Source organism: Elaeis guineensis, chromosome 4 (genome assembly GCF_000442705.2).
Source record: "Elaeis guineensis isolate ETL-2024a chromosome 4, EG11, whole genome shotgun sequence".
Classification (NCBI taxonomy): Eukaryota; Viridiplantae; Streptophyta; class Magnoliopsida; order Arecales; family Arecaceae; genus Elaeis; species Elaeis guineensis.
The window spans coordinates 132,424,391-132,441,761 of NC_025996.2; positions in this window are offsets into that span (position 1 = coordinate 132,424,391).

Sequence of the window (17,371 nt, forward strand, 5' to 3'; positions counted from 1 at the left end):
AAACAGTTTTTCTTCTCTTTAATTGGCATCAGAGTAGGTTTTGATATATGGATGCATATCTAAATTTTTTTGAATTATTTATATATTGTACATAATTAAAATTTTTGTTAAATATTAAATCTAATTTAAATCTATTTAAATAAAATTTTTAATTTGATTTTGATTGGATTAGATGATCCTAATCAATGATTGATTAAGGTTGTTATAAGATTGTAATAACAGAATTTTGTTGTTGCTGAATTTTGATAGAATAATAACATGAATTAAAATTTATTTTAAATTTATTTTAATAAAATTTTAATATTATTATTTTTATTAAGAAGTAAAATTTATTTCAGATCTAAATTGGATCTATTTTGATGGATATTTAGATCTGAATATTAATAAAATTTAGCACTATACCAAAATAGATTTAACCAAAAATTTAATCCTTATACATCCAAATTTATATCTAATTAATTTTTTATTTGATATCAGATCTAAAATTAATATTTTATTATCAGTGTAAGATATGTTTTAGATCTGATATGATGTATATGATATATCAAATTTAGTTAGATTAGATGAAAAATATGATTGACAAGATTAAGGATATATTCATGACATAAATTATTTTATCAAAATTGTATATTGATGTGATTGCATATAAAATTAGATTTCAGATCTTAGTAGCCTAATACTTGGATTGATGAGATCATCAAATCGTTTGATCATAAAAAATCGAAGAGATTGATTTCTCTCTCTTACCTATTCAATAAGTTCTCTTATGACATGTAAGGTGTCATTGTGATCTGATTTTATGAAGAAGAAAAATGAATAAATTTTTATAAATTATTTTAATCATAAATATATTTAAAATAAATTTAAAATAATTTATAATTTATTATAATAAGATAAATTCAGATATAAAATTATTTTAGAATCTAAATAGTATGTTACTTAAGATGTAATCGATATTGATCTAAAAATTATCATGATGCATGAGATGTATATACGAAGTTTAAATCATATCTATATATATTTAATTATTAAATATATTATAAAAATTTATTTTTTTAAATTGAAACATATGGTCTACTTCATCTGAAATCCTGATAGAATAGTTCTACAGACTGAAACATATGTTTTACACAATTTTAAATTAAGTTTGAAAGATCTAGATTTGAGAATCGAAGATCATTAAGATACCACATAAATTGATGGACAAAGGATTAGCTTGAATCAGATCCTTCTAATGGGTTAGATCTAGGGTTAGAAACACATATAGACCAAATAGAGAAATTGATTAAATCTAATTAAGTGTTGAATTAGATTAGGTCAAAATTTTTCTAAATCAACATCAATAGTTGAAGTTTGATCAAGTCCATGTGTTTGACCCTAATAAATGGACCATGATCATGGCTCCATGGTTGAGCCTGAATCTTCTGATGGATCAAATCGAAACTAATTAATCAGTTGGTGTCTAAGGTAAGTTTGACAGTTTTGATCAAGTAGTTTTTAATTGGGAGCTACTCATCTAGATGCATCTACGATGAGTTAATGGTACATCTCTCCCACTGATCTCACTTACCTGACCGACATGGTAGATTATGTTTTGATTAGATCACTAGTCGATTCGTACTGACCCATGCGATCAGAGTTAATCTATATGATTGATTTAGGTATCTTTAGACTAGCTTGTATCTAATCCTTTACATGACTTAGTGAAGTCAGTGGGAGGATTTACAACTTGCAGATCAACTTTTTTTCTTATTTTCAGATTAATAAAATCAAATTCTTTACATTATTAGGTCTATAAAATGATACAGTTATAGGAATAACTTGTGCATAGCCTCTCATTAAGGTACGTGATAATGAGTCCAATATTCCACATAAACATTGGAGGTGCCACATACCTAGCATCTATTACGTATTGAAATTATCATCCATCATATAACCATCATGATATACTTTCAGATCAATGCTTAGGTTGGTCGAGCCACACTCGGATCTAGATATCCATTTGTTGGTTGTACTTGATGTTGTCATATTAATGGTTAGACCTAATCAAAATTTTCAGTGGAGGCGCCACACGCCTGCTGAAGGGATGCTTGGGGCAACACCTAATTGCTAGAAGTTATTTGGAGAAATAATTAGTTATGAACCTACCCATAGATGCACTAAGGTTGGCCAAGCCACACTCAGATTCGAATACAGTCTATGTGGATTCTAGTACCCGTTAAAAAATTAATGTAATTCTTCGAGTTGGAGGTAGAGGCTACCAATTTGTTAAAATAGTGAGAGAATCTTTAGACTAAAGTCTATGTCTTTAGGATTAAAAAATAATTTATATACTAATAGGTTTGTATTTTTTTTAGTTATGGCCAACATATTGTCCCTCCGTATGCTGTTGGATAGTGACAAGCTCATCAAACCTAACTTCGATAGCTGGTATCGAAAGTTAAAGATCGTCTTGGAGCACGAGAGGATTCTATACGTCTTTACGGATGAGGCACCTGAAGAACCTACTACCAACGCTCCTCGTATCGCAAGAGATACTTACGTGAAGTGGCTCAATAATCGAACGACTGTGCGTTGTATGATGAAGGCAGCTATGAACGACGAGCTTAGCTGTAAATTCGAGGATGCGCAGCCTCAGCAGATCATTCAAATGTTGAATGAGTCCTTCGGCACCCCTGAGGATATGAAGAGACACAAAACCTCTTGCGCAGTGTTCAATACCTGTATGCGAGAGAGGGCTTCAGTCATCGATCATGTATTGTACATGATTGAGCAGATTGAATACCTAAGCAAACTTAACTTTTCGTTGTATGAACAGTTAGACAAGGATGCTATCCTCAACTCACTATCGAAATCCTACCTATCCTTTCTCAGTCATTACAGAATGATAAAGCCTGCAGTGAACTATCATGGTTTGCTAGGGTTACTGCAAACTTTTGAGAATGACCACTAGCTCCAGAAGGAGCCAGTGAATTTAGTAGGAGGTTATCTGCAGGTCGTCGATTTTCTAGGAGAGGAAAAGAAGAAGAAGGTGCAGAAATTCCATGCCGTCAATCCTAAGCAGAGTAAATCATCAAAAGTTGATAAGAGCCAGGCAAAATACTTCTTTTGTAAGAAGCTGGATCATTGAAAGAGGAATTATCCTACTTACATAGACACCCTTGATCCAAATAGACCTAAGAACAAGAGAAAGAAGCAAATGATTGCTTCACAAGGTACCTATATGATAACTCCTTGTAATTTCTCTATTTGTGATATCACTATCTGGATATTGGATATTGAAAGTTTGATTAATATATGCAATTCGTTGTAGGAATTGCAGATAGGTAGAAAGTTTCGAGAGGACGAGCGGTTCCTAAATATTAGATATGGAAGTCTTGTTTCAATTTTAATTTTAAAAATTTTGCAGTTTATCTTCGAGTCCAGTAGTGTTATGTTAGATGATTGTCATTATTGTCTCTCCTTTCTGATGAATATTATCTCTGTAGGTCTTTTGGATAAATTTGGTTTCAAATTTATAATAAAAGATGATTTTTGTGATGTCATTATGAATAATACTATAATTATGCATGGACAATTAAAACATGACATATATATAATATCATGGTCTATTGGTGTAATGTATACATACAGTAAATATCCTAAATTAGATAATATCAGTGAATACTGCCTTTGACATTATAGACTTGGTCATGTAAACAATAGTAGAATTGACAGGCTGGTCAAGGAACGTATCCTTGAGATAGATGATTATGAATCATTGCCAACCTGTGAATCTTATCTGCTTGGTAAGATGATTAAGTTATCTTTTAAGAAAAAAAGTGAAAGAGCCAACGATGTCCTAGGTCTAATACATACTGATGTATGCGGATCTATGAACATAAATACTAAAGGAGGATACTACTATTTTATTAAATTTGTAGATGACCTATCAAGGTATGGATATGTCTAGTTTATGAAACATAAGTCAGAATTATTTGAAATATTTAAACGATTTCATACTGAAGTAGAGAAACAGATTGAAAAGAGTATTAAATTTTTTTGATCAGATCAAAGAGGTGAATTCCTTACCAATGACTTTCTGACATATCTAGAAGAGAATAAGATTCTCTCACAGTAGACCCCTCCTGGAATACCACAACATAATGGGGTATTTGAAAGAAGGAATCAAACCTTGTTAAACATGGTTCGATCCATGATAGACTTTATGAGTCTGCTAATCTCTTTTTGGAGATATGCTCTAAAAATTGCTTGCTACATTTTAAATAAGATGCCGAGCAAGTTTGTCGATAAAATTTCATATGAGATATAGACTGGGCGTAAGCCGATGCTCTCACACCTTAGGGTCTGGGGGTGTCTAGCTTATGTTAAGTATTTAAAGATAGATAAGCTTGGATTTAAGTTTGATAAATGCTTATTCGTAGGGTACCCAAAGAAAACTAAAGGATACTACTTCTATCTCACTGCAGAATAAAAGATGTTTGTCAGCAACAGGACAGTCTTTTTGAAAAAGAAGTTCTTTAGAGGAGTTAATACCTGTAAAATTGAACTTGATGAAGTTCAAGAAGTTGAAGGACTGACACACACAGAATTGGATTTGATTGGAGAATCAAATCTAGAGCAAGTAGAGGCACCATTAAGGAGATCCGGTAGAGTACTGTATCAGCCAGATAGATACTATGGTTTCTTGATCTAGAACGATGATCCCATTGAACTTGATGAGAATGATGAGGATCTGATCACCTATATGGGGGCCATGCAAAGGCCCGACTCCCAGAAATGACTTGAGGCCATGAAGTCCGAGATGGAGTCCAAGAAGATCAATAATGTATGGACACTAGTTATCCACCCGAAGGGATAAAATCTATAAGGTGTAAATAGATTTTCAAAAAAAAAGAGGAGTAGATGGAAAGGTAGAGACCTATAAAGCCAGTCTAATTACTATGGGTTACTGTCAATGTTATGGTATTGACTATGACGAGACGTTCTCTCCTATGGCAATGCTCAATTCCATCCAGTTTATGCTTGCTATAGCTACACACTTATTATAAGATCTGGCAAATGGATGTTAAAATCACTTTTTTTAATGAAGAGCTGGAAGAAGAGGTGTATGTGATACAGTCCGAAGGGTTCACATCCACAGATGAGTCGAAAGTGCGCAAGCTGAATAGGTCTATTTATAGATTTAAGCAGGCGTCTAGGAGTTGGAACATACGTTTTGATGAGGCGATCAAAACGTATGGCATTGTTAGGAATGGAGAAGAACCTTGTATCTACTAGTGGGCCATCAATTCTGTAGTCATTTTTCTTGTACTATATGTGGATGATATACTATTATTGAGAAATGACATCTCAACCTTGTAGAGTGTGAAGCTATGGTTATCATCACAGTTTTCCATGAAAGATTTGAGAGAAGCATCCTACATCCTAAAGATGAAGATCTATAAGGATAGATCTAGAAGGTTGCTTAGAGTATCCCAATCTACATACATCGATACCATGTTGAAGCAGTTCAACATGAATAATTTTAAGAGAGGCTATCTTCTGATAGACCAAGAAGTTACTCTCTCCAAGAAAGATTGTCCGACAACTCCTGAGGAGAGAGAGCATATGAGTAGAATATCATATGCTTCAGCAGTGGGATCTATTATGTACGCTATGACGTATACGAGATCGGATATGGCCAATTCACTAGGGGTAATGAGTAGGTACCAGTCTGATCTGGGTGAGAACTACTGAAAGATTGTGAAAGTGATCCTTAAGTATTTGAGAAATACTAAAGACCAATAGTTTATCTATGGAGACACCGACTTGAAACTTGTGGGATATACTGATTTCAGTTTTCAGTCAAATTGTGATGACAGCAGAAGCGTGTCAGGCTACGTATTTATTTTGAATGGAGGCGCTGTTTGCTGGAAGAGTTTCAAACAACATACTGTAGTCAATTCTGTATACAAAGTGAAATATAATTCTGCATCGGATGCTGCAAAGGAGGCAGTGTGGTTGCAAAACTTCATCACCCAGCTAGGAGTTACACCTATTGATGGCTCTGTCCTGCTGTACTATGACAGCTCCAGTGCCATAGCTCAGACAAAAAAATCAAAATCACACCAGCGCACCAAGCATATTCTGCACCGCTATCATTTGGTATGAGAGATCGTAAATCGAAGTTATGTCGAGCTTGAGAAGATCGATGAAAAGAAAAATCTAGCTGACTCCTTTACTAAAGCTCTCGAGATCAAAGAGTTTGATAACTTCAAATAGAAGATGGGTATAAGATACTGTCCTGATTAGCTTTAGTCTAAATGGGAGTTATTAAAAATTATATCCTAAAATTAATTGTGTGACGATTGAGTTTCTCTTTGTATATGAATTATTGATAAATGAATAAAAATTATTTTGATATTTTTCATCACAAAAGTTATATTTTTCTTATAGAACTCTTGTGTTGTGATGAAATCCTTAGAATTATATTAGTGAATGATATGTCATTATAGGATGATGATGTTTATCGAGTGGAGGTCATTGTGTGCCATATAGATTGGTTGTTCTCTTAATCAAGGAGTGTGATGACACTGGTATGGCATACAGATGAGATATAGGAGTACATCGTCATTAAATAAGTGACTCACTTGTTGAGCATTCTGCTGTCAAGAGCTACTCGTGAAGCATACGAACATAAGTATCCCTCTGATGTGAGATCACCATAATGACTTGTAAGCAATTCACTGTGCTTTGATTCTGGACTATCTAGATTTTTAGTGCAATGACGGAAGGCTACTGGGTATAGTCAAGTACTTATGAAGTCTATGTGTGGATTAAGATGGGATTGACCCCTCCAGATTATAGGAGCTGATGTATCACTATATTTCAATTTAGTAAAATCTTGACTGGGATAATCCATGAGATGGATTTGAAAGGTTGAAATACAATGTGGATGGAATACTCTCGGTTGATAGTTAACCTAAGATCATCCTAAAGCATTCAAGATCAAAGAGATAAATTATATGGTAACCATGTGCATAGATTTTGAAATATTTTTTTGCGATAGTTTGACCTATCTGGATGTCGAAAATTATTGCTAAATGGTATCTCGAGTAGTGCAGAAATTAGTTTCTGTGTAACTGGCTTAGTGTTTGAACCTATAGAGTCACGCACACAAGTCAGACACCGTAGAAAAGTATTAGCCTATATTTATAATATCCAATTTGAAAGTACTTGATTTGATTGAACATATAAACTAACTTGATTGAGAATTAAGTTATGGGTCAAACGAGATAGAAGAGTTGACTATGTCTAGTTAGCACTACATATGAGGTTCAGGTTCAATCCTGAGGATGAACAGTTTTTGATTTATGATCTATGGAGCCTATGAGAGATTGAATTTAAGTCATAATTAATTTTATATTAGATCTGATTTAATTAGACTTAATTAGGTTTAAAATTTTAAGTTAGACTTGATTCTAAAGTCCTAAAGAGTTTAGGATTGACAGTCTTTCGAAATTATTTCGAACCAGCTTTAACTTAGATTCGAATCGGACCCTTTTGGATGAGATATTAAGAATCCTACTTGCACTAAAATTCTCTCCTTTCTTGAGCTGACCAACACCTGGCATGGTGCTGGTTGTGGGCATCCCATGTGGGTGTGGAATTAGGTGCATTATGGGCACCATCACCATTGTGGACACCATATGTGATCGCAATTCTATCTCATGTAGGAGTTCTTTTTTGAGTATTGGACTGATTCAAAATATATTTAAATTAGGAGTCCTATACTTATTGAATCATGAAAATTATCTATAAATAAAGAAGGCCTCTACCTATGGATGCATAGCAATTAAATCAAATTGAGAGAACAGAGAAAGAGAGAGAGAGGCATGAGAAGGGGGGTCCCCTTTCCTTCTCCTTGGTGTCTCCCTTGTTGTTGCCCATCCTCTCCTTGCCGTGGGGCCTACCTTGGGTGTCCTCCCTGCTGGTGTGAGGCATTACACCAGTTTCTTTCCTCTCTCATTTGGTTGGGTTGCGAAGGTGATTTGATCGAAGTTTATCTCGATTTTCTGCATTGTCTGACGCACATGCGAAGTAGAAGATCTGCACTTTCAGATCTTCGCAAAAATTGATTCCAGATTTTTAGAGATTTGATCTCCTATTTTGCTACTATCCAAATAAAGATTTGATCCTTATTCATATAGATTTGTAGAAAATTTTTAGATACAATCCTGATTGTCCGAAGAGAAATAGTTTCCCTTCCCTTCAAGAGGAAGGTGAGAGAAAGAGAGAAGAGAGAGAAAATCTCTCTCTCCTTTTTTTTTCTTCTTTTTTTTTTCTTCTTTCTTGCAGAATGGGAGTCCTTCTCTTTCCCCTTATTTCTTGGAACGAGGAAGCTTCTCCCCAATGGTGGTAGTGATCGGAGATGCAAGCCATGGAGATGCAGTCGGAAGATCACTGACCGATGGTTGGTGGTGATGACCATCATCAAAAATCAAGAAAAATAGACAGTAGTAAAGAAAAAATAGAGGAATCAATCCAAGCCACCTTTTTGACAAAATCCGATGGTTTGTTGATCGAAATCTAAGACTTAGTGGTTAAGGAACGTATGGAGAAGGACAAATCAATAGATTTGGGAATTTTTACCTTTTTTTCTATCGATATTTGGCCCCAATTTCTGATGAATTTGAGAAGAAAAGATGGGTTTCTTTCAACAAAAATAGTAGCTGATGGTGGGGGTTTCATTAGGGACTGGGTCCATTTAAATAGAGGTGGAGGGGGAAGGAGTTAGACTCCCTTCCGCCCTCAATTCCGGCTCCAATCAGGAGTCCAATAGAAGAGAAGACGGGAGTCTTCTCTCTATTTTGTTTTATTTTTTTAGGAATGCTTTAAGATTCATGTAACTGGATTTTGCTAAATTAGGGTATTATAGTTTGGTTGATGCTGTAATTGATAGGTTGGGATTATATTTGGCTGCAATTGAATTGTAGGCATACAAAATAAGTGTTTGGATGTTTATAATTTGTAATTATAGATTGTATTTCAATGAAAAAAATATTCCAAAACTTATTACTACAACTATAACCAAATTTAGATGTAATTATGATAAATTTTATAATTGAAAAATCCCTTAGGAAGTGTCCATCTCACCACTCTAACCACATCCTTTCTTCTTCTCCATGGTGTCCTTGTAATCAAAATAGTAACAATATTATTATAGTTTACTACTAAATTAATATAATATTATGTTATTATAAAAGTAATATTAATATCATATTTTTATAATAGTAATAATATATTTTATTGTTATTATGTAATAACATTGTTATTTTCCAAATATTTACTATTATATATAATTTGTATTACTGTATTATAATATTAGAATACATTACTTTTGTACTAATAATATATTAGTATACTATATATGTTAATATGTCTATTATCATAATATCTAATTGTTTGATATTTATAAATTAGTATAGAAATTATTCTTATACTAATCTAATAACAATTTAATAGTAACATTATTTTTATTATATTTTTAAAAATAACATGATAAATATTATATGTGATTCACTATTTCTCAATGGGTAATTAACTTTACCGGCTCAATTATAAGATATTGTATCTTTTTCCATATCAAACAACCAAATGGGTGTAACTATGTATGTAGTTTCCAATTACCATATAACTACTAGACAAGGTCTCCTTTTACAACTATAATTTCATTTATAAGCAATTGAATTCTAGCATGTAATTGGATTAGAGGCAACCAAACAAGCACTAAATAGATCCGACTTTTCTAAGGGATATATCCATTGGATAATAGAATGAAACTTCTTTGACACACTATTCCCTTTTATCCTCTTGCAAGTTTATAGAAGCACGGTTGATTTGATCCCTCTTAACTCAAGTTCCTAGGATCTTATTTTTCTTTATGATAAGTTCTATTATCCAAAATAATGATTACATATCTATTGTTATTTATTTTTTATGCTACTTATTAATAGAATTTGGATATTACTTATATGAGGACAAATATGGAAGAAGGTGACAAGTAAAGAAAAAGGTCACTTTTTTTTAGGTTGGACAATATGCCCTTCTAATGTTAAGTTGCCATATTAGCATTGTAATTTTAGAAAATTCTGAAAATTCAAAAAAAACATTATTATAAAATTTTATTATACAAGGTGCTGAATCATGATAACAAGCAATATAATTTGTATATTATAGTAGATTAGCACATTTGCACTATCTTTATAGATTTGTAGATGTCAAGAGAAAAATTTCATAGTTTGGCACAATATACTTGATATCCTTCTAGTTGATTACTTGAATTTTCACATATATCTTCTTTACCTTTTGAGTTCCTATAACTAAGAGAATAGTTTTAAATGAGTATTTAGATAAATTTAAATTTATAATTGTAGGTGAATAAATTGTTTACTTTCTAGAATTGGATTCATATCAAATTTATCAACTATAGTGATAAAATACATCTTAAATATGATAGTAGGTCAAAGAATTACATTTTTTTGCCATGCTTAAAAATAATAAAATAGAGAAGGAATGCGTTGCAGAAAAATTTGAAACACAATTCCAACTAATAAAGCGGACCCACATTGTTTGGTGATATCATCTATTTCTACGCCAAAAGATATTGTTATATATGACCATCAATTTTAAAGCATCACAATAGAATCATTTGGTGCCTACTTTTCATGCACCAAACTTGCAAATCCATCAATCTCTATTATTTTAAATTTAGGAGATGCAACATTAAAGGATGCTTGGAGCTCAGCATGGAGATTACTTACTTTGATAATAATTATTATTTTAATGGCTACAAGTAAATTCATTTGGGTATTGCAAAAAGTAATTCAAACTAAAATATCCATGTGCACTTACAATTTCAAGGATGAAAACTTATGATGTGATATACAGATAGCTTCAATGATATTGGCACAGCCAGCACATATAAATTAATGATCCCATCAGATTAAAATCTCTTGAAATAATCACGAAAATAATTATAAACTATTTGAAGATTTTTAATTTTATTATGAACTCCAATTTAGTACAATCAGATCATCAAATTTTTAAATAAATTCAATTCAGACTCTGAGTATAGATTTTATTTCACTGTCATTATAGAATGATCACATAAGTTCATGTGACATACTTATGTGGTAGAAGGGGCTTATGTGGATAAGATTTTCTTCCCCATTTATGCCCATCTTCATTTAGGATATCTCTTTTCGAAGACTAAATATTCGTGATGCTTGTTAGAGTGGTGGTTTGCCAGTTGGCAAGAAGTGGCATTATGCAGTGACTAGTCCTCCATTTTTATGATGAAAGTAATTTCTTATCTTGTATTAGGGGTATTAGGGTTTAACTTAGATCTATTTTATAATCTATAATTCTTTTATTCTGAAAAGAAACAATAAAGATTGACGTAATATCAAATATAACTAGTGATTTTGAGTAGAAAGTGACCCAAAAAAGTCTGTTTTTGTTATATTTGTATATGGTCCCAATGCATTATTGGAGCTTTGTTATCTCACACGGAATATGGTTCCAAGATGTTTTTTGTGTGCAGTCCCAAAGCTTTGTTAAATCTTTTTCTATATCATAATGTGGTCCTAAGTTGTCTCTATATCATAATGTGGTCCTAAGTATTCAATAAAATAGAATCTCAATTTGTCGTCTCCATGTGGTCGCACATCTATGTTAAAGCTTTATTATTTAATGGTTACCATTATCATCTCTCTATTATTGTCTTGCTAAGGCATCTACTTTTTTGGAAATAAGGAAGGAACCCCATTTTATTTTCAGCAATATATCTTACTGCAACAAGAGAGGATACTTTACTATAATAAGATAGTTTACCTTAGTGAAGTAAGATAAGCAAGATAACGATCATCTTACTTCATAGACATAGATTTTTACTATTAATAAACTCTCTGTTAATAGCTAATCTATTTTGAAAAAACTCTATGTCTACGGTAGAGATTTTGATCATAATTTTTTCTTAATAATTTCATTTCAGTTATAAGCATTTTCATATATCATGCAGAATGGATTGTGTAATTATTATTGTGCATCATGGTGGCAAGTTTATCAACAAGAGTGGATGAATGGAACATATTGAAGGGATGTGCTTATTATGATATCCATGATACAGAAAGCTGATGCTATGAGAAGTCACAAGATATGGCAGAGAAGTTATGTATGAATAAGGTTGTAAGGTTTTTTTGTAGGGTTTATATTCTTAATAACAAATAAGGAATGAGGCTAGTATATAAAGATGGTTAGCTTAAAGAAATGATACAGCTTGCATTGGATACAAGAGAGTATCTCCATATTTATATTGAGCACAAAGAGCCAGTCAATAAAGCAGTCATAGAGAAAACAAGGACTAAAAATCTTGTTAAAAAGATTAGTGAGAAGCAAAGTCGGTAACTAAATGAGAAATGAAAGAATTGGTCAGCAAGTAGTAAAAGACAAAGGCAGGAAAGTAGTTATTGAGTAAAGTCAGCAAGTAGTGATAAGTAAAAGAAAAAGAAAGTACTAGTTAGATCTAGAGGTCAAAGGATTATTGAGTAATTTTTCGAGGATGAAGAGTACACCCCATATAGTGATAGTGAAGAGGAAAAGAGTGATGACAGCTATTATACAATTGATGAGCTATTAGTTGATGATGAGTTGATAGCTACAAGAGACAAACTGAAGGAAGCAAGAGAAGAGAATAAGAAAAAGGATGATGAGGTGCAAAGAAAGCAACCACCATCTATGGATAAGATTATAGGACCAAGCATTGCTCTTCTATTGGATAAAGTTGAAGAGTAGAATGGGTATGATAGTGACTATCATGATTCATCTAAATTTGATATGCCTAAATCAAGTTCTGACCATGAGATTGGTGAGCTTGCAAGGAGGAAGAGGTGGGTTCATTTTAACCCTAAAACTGACATACAGGATGTTAGATTTTATAAAGGTATGATATTCAATACCATAGAACAATTTAAAGATGATGTGATTAAGTGTAGTATAATACAAAGGTATGATGTGAGGTTTATCAAGAACGTGGCTACTAAAGTAGAGGTAAAATATACATTCAACAGTTGTCCATTCAAACTATGATATTTTTACAAAAAAAAATATTGATAAATTTTAAATTAAGATTTATATTAATGATCATAAATGTGCAAGAAGTTACAAGAACAGTCAAATGATAGCTAGGTTGATTATAAGAGAATTTCAAGAAAAGCTTAAAGTATGTCCTGATTACAAGCCTAAGGAGATCGAGCATAATATTAGGATAAGATTTTAAGTTAATGTAAGTGTGACTAAATGTTAGAAGATAAGACAAATGACTTTGGAGACTATTAGAGGGCCTCATAACAAACATTATAGTAGACAACCTGATTACTGTGAAGAGATCCAAAGGAGCAATAAGGGCATAACAAAAATCATGAAGGTTGAGAGGTCTATTGATGGGTTAGAATTTTAGAGATTATATATTGGTTTTGAAGCTCTTAGAAAAGGCTTTTTGGCAGTCTATAGGTAGCAGGCTCATATTTGGACTTGATGGATATTTTTTGGAATGGATTTGTAGAAAATAGTGTAGAAAATCCGGCAAATTCTTTGTGCACCGTGGGTGGTGTAGAAAATCCGACATGGAGCACACCACCTTGTCTGACTGATCTATATAGTCACCACTTTTTAATACATATTTAATATTTGTAAATCGACTTTTTTATTTAAAAATTTTGTATGACGAAAATATTCTGTCCAAAAAAATATAGTTTTTATCTACAGAATATCATAATATAATGCAAGATGTCATAATATGCACGGGATGTCATAATCTTTTTCAAAGAATAGGGGTATTTTCATCATTCAAAATTTAAAAAAAAAAAAAAAAACTGCAGGCATTAAATGTGCATTGAAAAGTGGTTGGACAAAAATGCTCCTTCTATATTATGATATCCTAGATCATGTTATGACATCTTGGGCTATAATACGCCATAGGATATCATATTTTTTTAAAAAGATAAGGATATTTTCATCATATAAAATTTTTAAACGAAAAAGCCGATCTGTTGGTATTAAATGTGTATTGAAAAGCGGTGACTACGTAGACCAATCGGACAAGATGACGTACTCCATATTGGATTTTCTACACCGTCGGTGGTGCATAAAGAATTTCTCTTTTAATACCTAGGCCTCAAGTTCTCTTATATGGAGAAACCCAAGAGAGTAGAAAGATCCTAACAGTCGATCAATGCCATTAAGGCCCATTATCATGATTTAATAATGGCATCCCAAACATCAAAACCCATTAACAAGAGTCCAGCAGCTTTGAAGGGTCAGAAACTCTTTGTGCACCATGGGCGGTATAAAAAATTCAACATAGAGTACATCGATTTATATAATTGGTCTACATAGCTACTGTTTTCTAATGTATATTTAATATCTACAGTTCTGCTTTTTTATTTAAAAATTTTGAATGGTAAAAATATCTCTATTTTTTGAAAAAAATTATGACATCTTATAGTATATTATGACATCTACGTTAAAATATGACTTTCTGTATGTAGAATATCATAATATGGAAGGAATATTTTTATCCAATTAGTTTCCAACATGCATTTAATGCCTACAATTCTGCTTTTTCATTTAAAAATTTTGAATATCGAAAATATCCCTACTTTTTAGAAAATATTATGATATCTTATAGTATATTATGATATCCCGCGTCAAAATTATGACTTCCTGCATATAGGATGTCATAATATGAATATAAGATGTCGTAATGTTTTTCAAAGAGCAAGGATATTTTCATCATTCAAAATTTTTAAATAAAAAAATAAAACTGCAGGCATTAAATATGTATTTGAAAATAGTAGCTATATAGATCAATCACATAAAATGATGCATTTCATATCGAATTTTCTATACCGCTCACGGTGCACAAAGAATTTCTCTTGATGGGTCACACTGGGCCAGTAAACTTTATTGGGCTCACCGAGCTCCAATAATGGCTAGACAAAATCAGAAAGAAACAAAATATCAACAATTATTAAAGATGATAAGATATTAAAGTGATTAAATATCAAGTCAATACAGTCACAAGTAAAAGATAGGGTCTCAGGCTGGTAAACTCAAAGTTAAACCCAAATGAGCACATGCACTCGCACCAATTGATGATATTAGCGATGATACCAAATCTTGGAGCCCTTTTGATCCACCAGAAGACCTACAAAACATGGGGATAAAGTTAGGCATCTACCGTATAAATTCGGGTTAGATTTGGTTACCTCTAAACCCAATCTGAGCTTACTATAAGATCAGGTTGACTTGTGAATCAACACCACCCCAAGTAATGTTAATGTCAGTCCAGTCTAACTAAAATTAGGCATAACCCAGTCTAAGTTAAAACCTTGACCAAGCTATCAGCTTGTTCTGTTTGAATGCCCAACACAAACAAAACTTGCATTTTTGCCAACTTAGATCTTGGATGACTCATTTTTCTTTCGTGGGCATCAAAATCCAAAGCAGAACTGGATTTTTTTATGTAGGTTGACAGGCTTGGTTGGCATCCTGGACAGGACAAAGAAATTTGAGGCTAATTTCAATGTTCTCTTTGGACATACCAAAATTTTGACTCTCTAGATCCCGAAGCCATGTCTAAATCATATATTTAGGCCAAACTGGGTATAAGATGACTGAACTTTATTGAGTTATTAAAAAGATGATACCGCTCAAGTTTTTTTTGCAAGTAGGTTGATGTCAAATTGTGGCACCTTGCTAATTATGACTAATCAATTGTGATTTTACTCTTTGAAAGTGCAAAAGACAGTATGAGTTATGGTCCCTTCAGTTAATGTCTCATGCTCATAAATCTACAGAAACCGTAGTGATCTAGGATCTCAGCTAGTAAAACTAGCTAAAAGATTACTACTTGAGGTCCATGGCCCTGTTTGATCCTAAAACATCCCAAATACTTTGGATTTTTTTTTTTTTTTTTTGGTTGAGAAATGCTTTGGGGTCTTTGGCCTTATTAATTAAATACCCCAATACATCACCAATGATTATTGAGCCTTCTTAAGTATCCAAGACCTAAGCTATGCAGGACTAAATAGATGTGCATTTGCAAATCTTCTATTTAAGTCCTAATATTTTTCTAAAAAAGACATCTAATCACAAACACGGGGATCATAGATGCTGTTCTGTATCCACACGAGCTATAGACCAAGTCACTATGATACTATTTCTAATGGTTCAAGATCTCACAAAAAATAAATAGCCGTAATTATAAAATTGGGATCTTTGCCCCTACTCAAGTGTCCGAAACCTCACTAATGCACACCCATGTGGGACTAAATACATGCCCACATGAGCCGCCATAAGACTATACAAGCATATAATTCTTTATAGCAGCGTATATTTGTATATTGTTATTTCGTTACTTTCTTACTATGGACATTCAGTGGTAATTAAAATGGTCAAAGAATGAAAATGAGAAGCACCATAGAAGGGGGATGAGTGAGAGAGGGAGAGAGAGAAATGGAGGTCCATTTTCTGTCAAGAAAGTATGCAATCCCTCTTTATTAGGAAATGGAGCAACCAACATTAAATTGCCCTAACTTTCAGTGGGCTGGAGCATTGGCACAAAAGAAAGAAGCCCAAGCATCTTCAGTGCTGCCCTTCCCTTTCTTTCCCATGTGGTTTGCTTTGTTCCTCGTGTGGCATTCAGTTCTTCCTCTATGTTTACCCCAAGTCTTTTCCATTGTTTCTTAACAGTGGGGAACCTGTAATGGCTTTAGTACACCTAAATGCTATTTCATTGATTATTTTTTTTTTTTTAAGAACAAGTAGGAATTAGCAACAACAAACATTAAATGGTGCTCTAAGGCCCAGCATACAATCAAAACAACAATATTATCGGCGTCTATTTAGGATCATGGGTCTACCTTCCGCATGGTAATTGCACATCTTACAATTTTAAGAAAAGTTTAGGTTTAGCGAAGTTAAAGAAGTTGGTTTTAGGACATGGATTTCAATGCCTAGGGTAAAGCTAATAGTGTACTCTTGGAGGTGATGCCCATTTTAGTCCTGAGTGATGCTAGCTACCCGAAAGTTCTTGCCATGAAAGTTTCCTTTATTTGGTCGTTTCACCCTTAACACAGTAGGTTAATGATGTAGGGCATTCACTCAAAGAGATCAAAGAGGCATGGACCAGTCAAATAGTCAAGGCAGTGCAAAATAAGGATGGCAATTTAATCAGTCCCATCAGAAAACCAACCTAACCTAACCCTAATGGAGTGGGCCGGTTTTCGTTTGACCCATAGTGGATTTGGAGTGGGTGCAATAATGG